The sequence below is a fragment of the Petaurus breviceps genome, unplaced genomic scaffold (assembly GCF_028583685.1).
Source record: "Petaurus breviceps papuanus isolate PSGF00001 unplaced genomic scaffold, PetGlider_PUasm1.0 90723, whole genome shotgun sequence".
Lineage (NCBI taxonomy): Eukaryota > Metazoa > Chordata > Mammalia > Diprotodontia > Petauridae > Petaurus > Petaurus breviceps.
In genome coordinates this window covers 3,095,814-3,108,405 of record NW_027187323.1, presented here as the reverse complement: position 1 = coordinate 3,108,405, position 12,592 = coordinate 3,095,814, and the positions used below count along the sequence as shown (strand labels likewise).

Here is a 12,592-nt window from a genome sequence, read left to right as displayed (position 1 = left end):
CACAATCAAAATGCCAGCTACATCCATAGCTAAGGCTCCCACAAAGATGGCACTTAAGCAAAAGATTGTGAAGCATGTGAAAATGTCTACCTCAACTTGTTGGGAAATGCTAAGTTGCTTATTAGTTGAATGATTAAACAGTAGCCACTAGTAACCATAAAAACAATAATTAACAATCAGATCTGACACGACACTCTAAGGTTTGCAATGTATTTTATATACATTATTTCATATAGGTTGAACTAAGCATTCCCAAATAATCTTTTTTTTTTGACAAAAAGTATTTTTATTTGACATCTGAATAAGTGTTGACTCCTCAGGACATGGCCTTTGGCATCTTTTCCAACTTATTCATCAGCTTATTGCACTGTGCCTTTCTCAGAAACATAGAGGCCATCCCAAAATTTTCTGATATCCTTGTTTTTGACTGATGGCCTGTTGGATCAAGGCAGCTGAGTTTGAAACAAGTTCAATATCATTTCCTTCAAGAATTAACTCATCTTTTTGGGCTTGAGAAACAGCACAAGCAACACCTGGTCTCATGCGCACTCTTCGGATATATTTTTCACCCAAGAAATTTCTGATTTCAACAAGTGAGCCATTCTCTTGAATAACAACATTGATGGGGAAGTGAGCATACACAGACCTCATCTTGTAATGAAAACCCAGGGTAATGCCTTTGATCATGTTTTGTACATGGCTACAGATTGTGTGCACAGTTGCAAGTTCTTTTCGATTTCCCCACCACTTGTCTACCCGAAGCCTTTTTTTCTTCTTTCCAAGGAGACTGAGTTCAACATTGATATGGTTGAAATTCCTGCAGAGGATTCCTCTGGGCCCTTTCACAACTGTCCAACCCTTAAGAGAGATGTCAACATTTTCTGGGATGTCGATGGTCTGGTGCTTAGAATGGTCTTCATTCTGGTAGTGAATGAGCCAAAAAGTCGTCCCCAAAGAATCTTGATGTCTAATGCTGAACCTGTGCTTGTGTGGGAGAGAAGGGACTTTTCTGGTCATCCTGGAAAATGAAAGGAAAAGCTCCAAGTTTCTATGGATTTGAGGTCCAAATGTGCCTGCAAGATTCAGATGGAAATAGGAAAAGAATCTATTACCTTCCTGAGAATCACTCACATACACATACACACACACACACACACACACTCACACACACACACACACACACCACCCAAAGGTGTCCTATGTACTTACATATCACCAATCAACATTTATGGGTTTCTCCATTAATCTTTCTGTGATCCCTAGCTAATGAATTGTTTGTTGGAGCTCCTTAAACAAACACTGACAACCTATCCCTAGGCTGGTTTGGGAGCCTCTTGACCCTTGGAGATACCTAGCAATGTGGTAACAGAAAACTCAATAATAACCCAAGCCATTCTGTAATGATCTATTTAGGGACAGAGGAAAACCACCTGTGAAACCTCAAACCTAAGATTCTCTAATAAACACACCAGTTCAGTCATAAACTTTTTGTTATTCAAGTCACTTCAGTCACGTCCAACCCTCTGTGACTCCATTTGGGATTTTCTTGGCAAAGACACTGGAGTAGTTTGCCATTTCCTTCTCCAGCTCATTTTACAGATGAGGAAACTGAGGAAAACAGGATGAAGTGACTTGCCCAGAGTCACACAGCTAGGAAGTGTCTGAGGCCAGATTTGAACTCAGGATGACAAATTTTCCTAACTTCAGGCTCAGAGTTCTATCCATTACACCACCTGGCCGCCCCCAAATGTAAACTGAGCCTCTCTAAGTCACTTTAGACCAGAGATGGTGTTCAGATGCAACCTCATCTTGAGCATTCTCTTAGCCCTCCTGGCCCTCAGTTTCTTCATTTGTAAAATTAGAGACCACATGACTTCTGAGGTCCTTTGCAACTCTAACACTGTAATACTAATCTGAAACCACGCCCCTCAAGAATAGAGGTAGAAAGGCCTAGAATGATGCCTGTGCTCCATCCAACAAATCCAACATAAAATGCTTTATCCAATAGTGTAGGCCATTCACCTCCCTGCTGGCATGCAGTCAATAGCTTTAGCTAGATGGGCACTAACCCCCTCCACAAAGTAGGCTGGGCAAAATCCAGTAATGCCCAACCCCCAGACCGATGCTCCAGGAATAGAATTCCACAGCTCTGTCTTCATTGAAAAATACACAGTTATGTGACTACAAGCTAAACATCCAATTAATCTCTGGGGCAGACGGAGCTTGGGCATTACTGATCCTATTTCAGGTAAAACTTGAATGATATTAGAGCAATTGAATAGTGGCAGCAGATTTAAAACCCAGGACCTTGGGAGCTGAATGACCTTTTCTTCTACCTCTCGAGTTTCATGGCACTGATAGAGGATCCACCTGTAAATTAGCGAACCTTGGTTTCCCATCCTCCTGGTCAGATTTCCAGGATGACAGGCTCAAGAATAATTTGTCCTTCAGACCTCTTATTCCAATAAAGATTCTATGCAAAAGGAAAGTAGCATTAACATGAAAAGCCAGTGGTGGTGGCCCTAATGGCTGGTAGTTTGACCTCAGTCCCTAAACTTTTCCATTGTCATATGTTTAAAGCAAAGTGAATTGATAACAGCATGTACTAGTGGCAGAGATTCGTATTCATTAATGATCTGGTGAGGCTGTAAAATCAAGGGAAATTTTAGATTTCCAAGGGAAATTCCCCTTGATTTTTATAGCCTCACCAGCCTTAACTTTTTTTTTTTATGAGAATCTAATGTTCATATACATTTCTGTTCATAAATTCAAAAGTGGCCATTTGGAAACCTCTGTTATAAGGAGCAGCAATTGAGGGGTCAGCTTATCCAATCCCCTGATTTATAGCTGAGGAAATGAATGCCTAGAGAAGTGACTTGCTCAGTGAAGGTCCCCACCAGGAGGCTATAATTCACTCAATAAATATTTATTAAACACGAGTTCCTTTTTTTCTCCCACTGCTTATTTCTCACTTTGTCTTTCTATGTGCTTCTGATCCCACACATTCTTTTTCCACTCCTTTTCTTCTTCCTCCCTTCCCTAAGCCTTGGGCCTACAAATGGTGTTCATGGCATTAGCTGAGCCTGGACTAAAAAAAAAAATCTTCCTTCTCCCCAAAAGATTCCCAGAGACCAAAGAGTGGGCATAGGATCCATAATGAGAAAATCCTGAAGCATGATCCCTGTATTTATAGAAGTTACCAAGGTCAAACTAGCAACCTAAAAAATCTTCTGAAATCCTATGAAATATGGTTAGTGTGGATCACACAGCTGAAAAGCACTGAACGTGCCATAAGCCATTGGTTTCCACACTTAACAAAGAGAGGTCTATGCTTGGCTTCTGTTTACACTCCCACTATTAAAGGTAAAAAGGACCAATCACAGACAAAACTGATCAGAGAAGTTGTCTTCAACATCCTTGGCTCTTACCACTACCACCCCCAGGGACAACTTTTCCCCATCCTTCAAGTGTCCAATCTTCTCCCATACTTTATCACCCCTCATCAAAGCAAGGAACATGCTGGTATCTGTCTAACCAGGGGTACAGTAGTTCAAAGATAAAAGAATTCTTCCAGGTTCACTTCAGGTAAATTAACAGAAGACCAGACCCACTCCTGTCCCCAGGGATTCTCAGATCCATATCTAAGGGTAGGTTTCAGCCTAGATAATAGCCTGATACTTCTTAAAGAGAGAAGGTGATAAGCCCTGACATATTTATTATGGGAAAACTTAATTGCTCATCAAGGACAGAAAGTCCATTCAGATTGGCTGATGGGCTTGGTCATGCCCCACTGGGACAAGGCTTTGTATAAAATTATTATGAAGCTTGTTGAAGTCAGAGATACAAAAGTTCTGCCATAATAGAGGAAATTTCGAGTGCTTTGGCAGTGTAGAGGAAAGAGTGTTCGGCTAACCCCCAGAGAAGGAGTTACTTGGAAGTGGGGAAAAGTGTGACTGCTTCCTCCCACCTCTTGGCCAGAGGAGGACTTCACGATCTCTGAAAAACTGAAGGATTTAGACTTTGTCATCAGTGCCCTCAAAGTGTCCCCAGAATAGCAGTGGTTGGCATCAGTATCTGCACTGGGAGCTGACGACAGACAAAATGAGGAAAGAGCCTGGCATAAAAGCTACACCATCCCTGAGGGAAGCGGTGAGGGCTCCACCAAAAGAACTTCCATGAGTTCTCTGAATGTGAGCCCACTTCTCTACCTGAGGGAAAGTGTGTTACAGACTTTGTGGGGAGAGGGGTGGTCTTTTACCCATTGATCTTCCTGTATCACCTAAATAAATACTACTCCTAAAAATGAAGTCTTACTGACACTCAATATGAATTGTTAATCATGGCAGGAAGCACAGTGGTGGGGATAAGTGGTATGGCCTTAGAAAAGACACCACTCCAATCCCTCCAGGTTAACCTAGAGCCTTGAGGGGCAACATAGGCCGCCTTTCTGTCTGGTCAGTGCATGTCCCATTTGGGATAAGTTCCCCCAAGTCTCTCTGTGATACACATAGTGACAGCATGGAGCTCAAAGGGCTCGTTTCCAGACCCAAAGAGCTGGAAGGGACATGAGAGGTCATCTTGTTTGCACTCATAGCTGAGCGTGAGTCCCCTCTCCAACACCCCTCTCCAACAGTGGTCATCCACCACTGCTCAATCACATTCAGGGAAGTGAAACTCACTGTTTCCAAGGCAGCCCATATCGCTTTCCAAGGGCTCTAATTTTTATGGAATTTTTCCACATGGTGAATGCCAAAAATCTGTCTTCCTACCACAATTTTTCCATTACTTCCTCTGGAAAGTCTAATCTTTCTTCATTATAATGGCTCTTTAGATATTTAAAGATTGCTTTCAGCTCCTCTGAGGCCTCAATATTCCCTCAGTGCTGAAGTTGCTGATGAGTACTTCCTCCAGGACAAATCAACCAGCCAGTTAAAGGAGTGGTTTTACCGAGTAGTGACCCCACCTGTGAGCTAGAAGATCTAGAGTCCGGTCTGGGCTCCCACCTGGTTGTGTTGTCCACTTGTCCAAGCTTTGGTTACTTCATTTGTAATAATAATTTCTGAGTTTTATCACCTTTATGTCAGCACAGGGCTTTAAATAGATTATCTCATGTAAGCCTCACAAGCCTGTAAAGTGGGTATTAATAAGTATTCTTATGTCCATTTTACAGAAGAGGAAACTGAGGTTGGGTGAATGGGAAAGAGCTCGAGATCTTGAATCAGAGGACATGGGTTCCGATCCTGTCTCTGCCACTTGTAATGATGATTTTGATACCCCCTACTCAAATTAACCAGTGTGATTTGATGGGTATCAGTGACTGTATTAGTGAATTAAGCAGAATAGGATTAAGTTTAAGTTATGTATGTTAATGCTATTAGGATAAGAATTATGAAAGATCCATTCACCATGTATCAATGATTATATTATATTTATCAGATAAATTCATCTTTTTAATTAGAAATGTAACAAAAATGTAAGTGCTGCACTACCCCACTCTGCAACGTGCTGTGATAAGGTTCATTTGCTGATGCAATAACCCCTTCACCCCTATGAAACACTACTACCCATTCCCTTGACCTTTACTTCAAACCCACAACTTCCCTGGACCCTAGGATACTGTTGGTCAAACATTAGGGTGTTCTGACTTGTAGATGGCCCTGATATGTTGTTGAAAGGGTCTTATGACCTTTGGAAGCCCCTTCTGAGATGACCTGGCACTGATGATCTGTGGACAGTCTCATGGTCTCTGAAGGGTCTGTTGACAAAATGGTTATGATTAATGGACATTTCCCTTAGCTAACTATAAAATTTCCCCACTTCTATAATTGATCAATCAGTGAATTATAACACCTCCTATTTTTAGTGTTCTACCAAGTGTATAAAAGTCACTAGCACCCAAGGGGAGGGGTCCCTGATCAAGGATAAGATCTTGGACCCAATTAATTAGGGACCACCAGTATCCCTAATAAATTGCATATACCCAGAGCTCTGTCTTAGTGACATTTTTTACAGATTGGAATTTTCTAACCCATGTACTTTCTACCTCTGTGGCCTTAGGCAGATCATTTAACCTCTCTGAGACTCAGTTTCTCCATCTATATAAAATGATTAGATGATCAAGATCCCTTCTGTCTCTAAAAATGTGATCTAAGATCCTATTACTAAGGAAGTGTCACAGACATGACTTGAACCTGAGTTTTCCTACTTCCAAATCCAATGCTCTAACCACTACACTTTGCAAAATGAAGATAAAATAAGGATAATTCCCCCCACCCCACTTCCACCTACCTCCGGTGTAGCTAATTTGGGGATTTCAGACTTCAGCAATCAAGAAAGAAATTTAAAGTATTGACTACTGTGATTAATACCCCTCTGATACTCCTGAAGCTACAACTAAAATTGTGAAGCACTTACATTCGTAATAAGCATCCCTCTCCCTTCTGTCTGCAGAATGAGTGGGGTTCTCTGGCAAGGCTTTATGACTTTAGGTGGCTTAAGGCAGACATGAAACCAGCAGCTGAGACTGTGGGTAAATATGAGAAATGAAAAGGGATCACTTCTCTTTTTCTGATTTCCTTCTCTTTATCACTTTCCACTCTCACAATGTCTGAGACTTGGGCATAGTGATCAGTGCAAAGAGAAACTGGATACATTGAATGAAAGGGATTTACTATTTCCAGGAGCCACAAATGTGGCCTGTAGGTCTGCTGAGAAACCTAGTCTTCTTATTTAGGTGGTGGTGGTGGTTGCAGTTACTGTTCTGGCTCATCCTTTAAGTGATTTAAGTGAGGCAGGAATGTGCAAAGTTAGTCAGCCTCACTCTCTCCTCCAGTCAGCAAAGTACAGAAAAGGCAAGACAAAAGTCAAGTCTATAAGCATGGCACAGGGTGGAGTGGATGACCTTGGCCTTTCTAAATTAAGGTCTTTCCCAGGCCTCACTTTGTCTGAGGCAAGGCCCATTCAATGACTAAGGGTGAGGTAAGAATGGAGACAAAAGGTGGCCCTAATTTACCCTCACAAAAATACCAATCTGGGAGAGGAAGACAGCTATATTTCACCAGCAAGCAGCTGGAAATGTTGGTCTAAGGTTCAGGACAGAAACAGGACTGGAGTTACAGGTACAAGATCAAATGAAATAATATTTGTAAAGAACTTAACACAGTGCTTAAAAATGCTTCAAGGTTTAAAAAAATGTTGTTATATGCAACTTGGAAATAAGATATACAGGCAATAGGGTATAGAAAGTCATCTTGCCTTACAAGAAAGTAAGGGGGAAGGAGGGAAGGAGAGGGATGGGGGGGATATATGAGAGGGCAGACTGGGGGAAAGAGTAATCAGTATGCTTGTCATCTTGGGGTGGGGGGTAGGGGAGATATGGGAAGAAAATTTGGAACTCAAAATATTGTGGAAATGAATGTTGAAAATTAAAAATAAATCAATATATTCTGGGAAAAAATTGCATGTTTCTTTCCTCTCCCCCACATCTCCCCTCCCTCTCTCCCTCCCTCCATTCCTCCCCACTCTCCCATTATTTGCTCAAGGTCACTCAACTCATTATCAGCAACAGCAGCAGAAGATTATGCTGACTCTCAACTAATCCAATGCTCTTTCCATTAAACCATATTTCTCCAAATGTGGGAGTATGAAGAGGAAGGAAGTTTGGCAGGTCCCTGAAATTGTCTAAATATGCACACTGAGTTGGAAAATTTCAACTGAAATAACCAAGAGACTTTTCATATAGCTGAGCAGCAATGGAATCCCACTTGTTACCATAAGAGGAAAGGAAAAACCAAAATGGAGAACTGAAAGGGAATTGCTAGTCCAACAGGTTACCCCAACTTCACAAGCTGTATAAGCTGTGAATACACCCACTCAGAGTCTGAAGGGAGCAAAACCTTAACATCTCATTACATCTGCTACTTGTCCCTTATGACTTTATCAAGTGGATTGGGGGGACTCGGTTGATGATAGGGCCTCTTCTTCCCCACGATGAAAAAAAATAGAAATGAAGGGAATTTCGCATGACCATTTTTCAAGATATTTTAAAAAACAATTATCAACAAAATTATTTGATACTGGTTAGAAAAGTAGATCAGTGGAACAGACTGGCTAAGTGAGCATTAGTGGAGATATTGCCCACAGCATTGAAATGTCAAAGTACAAAAGGAATCTACCAAATCCCAGACTATGTGGGACTATCCTAAACTTTCTAATGTATCCCATATTACAATTCCTCTAGTTGTAACCTGACCATTCCAATTTATCTTGGTCTCAGATTAATGCCTTGGCATCTGCTTCTTCCCTCCTGGTTGCAAATGAGAATGGCATTTCAAGCTGAATTTGAGATTTTTCCATTTGGGCTTTCTGGATCTAGTCCATCAGTCCATTGTTTAACCTCAGTTAGAATAGGATTGTGGAATGCCCCATCTCCTTCATGTTCTCTTTCCCTTGCCCCCAAGAGGACATAGTAGATAGAGTGCTATTTTTGGACAGGAACACCTAGGTCCAAATACTGCCTCAGACACTTAAGAGCCATGTGACTCTAGAAAAATCACTTCACCTAAATTAGCCTAAGTTTTCTCATCTGTGAAATGGGTATAATAATAGTGCCTACACCTCAGAATTGTGGAGATCAAATAATCTATGTAAAGTACTTTAAAAACATTATGGGATTAAAAAAGGATCCTAGGATTTAGAACAGCAAGGAACCTTAGAAACTGTCCATTTCAAATTCCTCCCTTTATAATAGATCATGTTTCTATACCCCTGTGAAGTCCTAATCAGATACCCCATTGTGATTTGGAGGTGAACCCGGGCTCTTCTTCTTTTATAAAAACTGTTATTGATCAGCCTTTTGTTTTTACATCGCAATCATTTCTAAATATTGATCACTGATTGCATTTATCCCTTCTCACCATTCACTGACACTGTATTCTTGAAGGGTATGTCAATGGATCATAGGTTTTTTCAGATCAGAAGACTGGGGTTCAAATCTCACCTCTGAACTTACTATCTTGTATGACTCTGGGCAGTCAGCTTCCTGGGCTCCAGAGAGGTTAACTTTTCTCAATAGTCATGAGGGAGTTGGGCTAGAAGACCTCTAGAGCTACAACCTCCATGATCTCTAGGTCCTACCAGGCTGAAAACACTTTGGCTATGAGCCGAGTGAGGGATGGCAATTCTGTCGTCCAAAGACCAGCTTCCCTAAAATCAGAGAGGCTCATCTTCACATTAGTCTGTTTTAGACATTTTTCAGAAATTGCTACTCGTAAAGACTTTCTACTAAGCCATATGACTGTTTGAATCTCTCAGTGGAAAAAAATGATCACACCAAGGAAATTACAGGTTATTGACATTTTAAAGGAGCATTTCTCTGCTGTTTTATGGTTTACCAAGCATTTTTCTCACAATAGCTCTGTGGGAGTACTAAAACAGTTTTTCACTTTACAGATGAGGTCATCAAAGTGTGGCAAGGTAATGTAACTTGTCCAAGATCACGTATACAGTAAATCATAGAGCCTGGATGTGAATTCCAGTCCATTCATATCCTGGGCTCTTTTCACTATCCCAAGCATACATTAAAATGATTCCTATTACTTCAAAATCAAAATATTATAGTATCATAGTTTTAAAACTAGAAAAAGAGCTTAGTGGTCATCCACCCCCTTCATTTTATAGATAAGCTAACAACATATCCAGAGAAGTCGTGATGTGCCCTGGATCACACAGTAAAATGTGTCAGAGGCAAGATTTAAACCTAGATTTTCCTGACCCCAAGTCAAGTGATCTCTATGCCTTATTCCCTCTTGATAGTATTACTTGAGACACAGTTAATTCCCCAAGTTCCAAAAAGTCACTTCTCCTCCCTACAAGAATACAGGGTAACCACTCTTTGATTCAAGAGGAAGGGAGAGATCAATAGCCTGGGCTGCGGTTTGTGATGGTAAGGTTCTGAAGGATAGCCTGGGGGGGCCCTTGATATTGAAGTTAGGGGATAGGGAGCAGATGAAGGAACATGGAGAGGCACTGAAAACCATCCTCATAACTTTTGCCTAAGGCTAGACCCATACCTCTTTTTGGCATAGGAGGTCTCAGGATTTTATTATTCATGTGATCATTCTCTTTTGACTGGTGCCAAAAGAGAGTGAATTCTCTACAGGGCTCTACATTAGGAAGGGAAAGTTCTAACATCTTCTAGGTCAGCCGGCATCATGAATAACTTGGTCTCTGCAGATAAGACTCATTAACCATTTTTCATGTCATGGCATTCATGTATAGCAAAGAACAGAATGTTCTGTTCTTGAAGGTGACCCAGTGGACAGCATGCTGGACCTAAAGTCACACAAAGTTCTGACTTCAAATCCAGTTTCAGACAGCAGCTGGCTTTGTGAGTATGGGCAAGTCACTTAACCCTCTGTTTGTCTCTGATTTTTCATCTGTAAAATGGAAACAATAAGGGTTATTGTGAGGATAAAATGAGATAATTTTTTAAAGTGCTTTGCAAACTTTAAAGGGCTATGTAAATGCTATTATTATTATTATTACTACTACCTTTACACAGATATAGTTGCTGGGAAAAATTCTAAGATGACATTTAAGCAAAAGCATGATAGTATAGTGTCTCCCTGAACAAAAAGTGGCATAAAATACATCATCGAGGATATGTATTACTGGAAAAGGAGGCAGGGCTGGTGATACAGTGAGAATCAGGGCTGATAGATATGACCTGAGTGCCGCACTGGTATGATACAAGAACTCAGAGCAGGCCTCCAATATTGAAATGGATTCTGTATAGAGGATTTATGTAAAGTTATGACCAAGAATAAGGCAGGTAGGTGGTACAGTGGATAGAGCATTGGGCCCAAAGTCAGGAAGATGAGTTCAAATCCAGCCACAGACACTTACTAGCTGTGTGACCCTGGGCAAGTCATTTAACCCTGTTTATCTCAGTTTCTTCATCTGTAAAATGGGCTAAAGAAGGAAATGACAAACCATTCCAGTATCACTGCCAAGAAAACTCCAAATGGGGTCACAGAGAGTCAGAAATGACCGAACAATTCACATGAATTGCTCTGTATGAGAAGGCATGGTGGTTGATATTATCTGCTCCAGTGAAGAGAGTACCTACACTAGGGAGATCACAGGTACACTGAAGCATGCATGATAAGCTGGCATAGAATGAATACATAAATAACAAAGTAGAAAAACGCTCATGTTAGAACAGTTAGACTCAGCTAGTGAGTGCAATGTAATGATAATGGAAAGAGCACTCCATTAGAAGCCAAGTGAAGTCAACAAACCTTTATTAAGTGCTTACTATATGCCTGGCTCTGTGCTAAACTCTGGGAATACAAAGAAGCACCCCCCCCAAAAAAAGTCCTAGGTTTGAGCCCCTCCTCTATAGTTTACCAGTTGCATGACCTAGGGAAAACATTTAATTTTTGCCAATGTCCATTAACTCATCTGTAAAAATAGATGAAAGAATATTTGAGTTTACCACATCACTGTGCTAAAAAATGTGAGCTATTCATAATAACTATTGGTGTTATTAATCATGGAAGGTTTCATGAAAAAAATGTCTTGGACTGTTCCTTCCATAACAAATTGTTTCAGAGAGGAAAGATGAAGTATAAGAAAATTCCTTCACTTTTATTCAAAAAGCATTTGTTAATTGCCTCCTGTATGATAACAGTAATAATAGCTAGCATTTATAGAGCACTCTAAGGTTTTCAAAGAGCTTTCCATGTGTTAAATGCCATTCCCTGGGCTTTAAGCTGGCAACACAACACCAGTCTCTTTGTGGTTCTAATTTTCAGAGCGAAAGGCCTTTAGGAAATGTGTAAGATCAGAGGTATGTACATCTGATCCTTGGTCTTCTCGACTGCAAAGGGGCTGACAAGGCAGTGTATCCCCAGCAGCCAGCCAGCAATATCAGTTATGGACCCTGTGAGTGCAGATCATACTCTGCTATGTAAGAGAGGACTATATATAAGACATATAAGAGAGGGCTGACCTCTGAAGAGTTTGTACAATCTAATGGTTGAAACAGAAACAAGACCAAAAAAAGAGCTGTAATATAGAGAAAACATGCAAATGTTGATTTTTTCTTTTTTTTTTAGCCTTTTCTGAAGAGAAAACATTTCATTTCCTTTGTCCATGCCACCTAATTCTATTTTTCTTACATTTAAACACAACCAATTTCAAACAGAGGTTCAAACAGAGTGGTTTTCTCACACACACAACGAATGTTCATTACATGACCACGTTAACTAATCAAGGGATTGAGAAAATGGGAAAGAGGCCTTGGCAGCACAGAGGGAGATTTGCTCTCAGCTGGGGGTGAGAGGTGGGTGAGCGCAGGGGAGGGTGATTCTTATCAAGGCCCTTTGCATTCGTACTTTGTACTTTCCAAAGCATTTTTACAGGCTTTATCTCATTCGATCTCATAGAAACTGCAGGCTATCAAACAAATGAAACTAAGCTAACTTCCAAATGAGAATCCTGTTTTTCAGGTGTGCATAAAAGCCAGGTTCAAAAGCCCAGGAAATCTTTGGGCCTGAGTAAGGCTAGGAAAAAAGCAGCCATTGATATG

At 40.8% G+C, this 12,592-nt stretch overlaps 1 pseudogene; it reads right to left on the bottom strand.

The window, feature by feature from the left end:
* Positions 1–344: 344 nt before the first annotated feature.
* LOC138145005 (large ribosomal subunit protein uL6-like) lies at positions 345–935 on the bottom strand (annotated as a pseudogene).
* Positions 936–12,592: the final 11,657 nt, after the last annotated feature.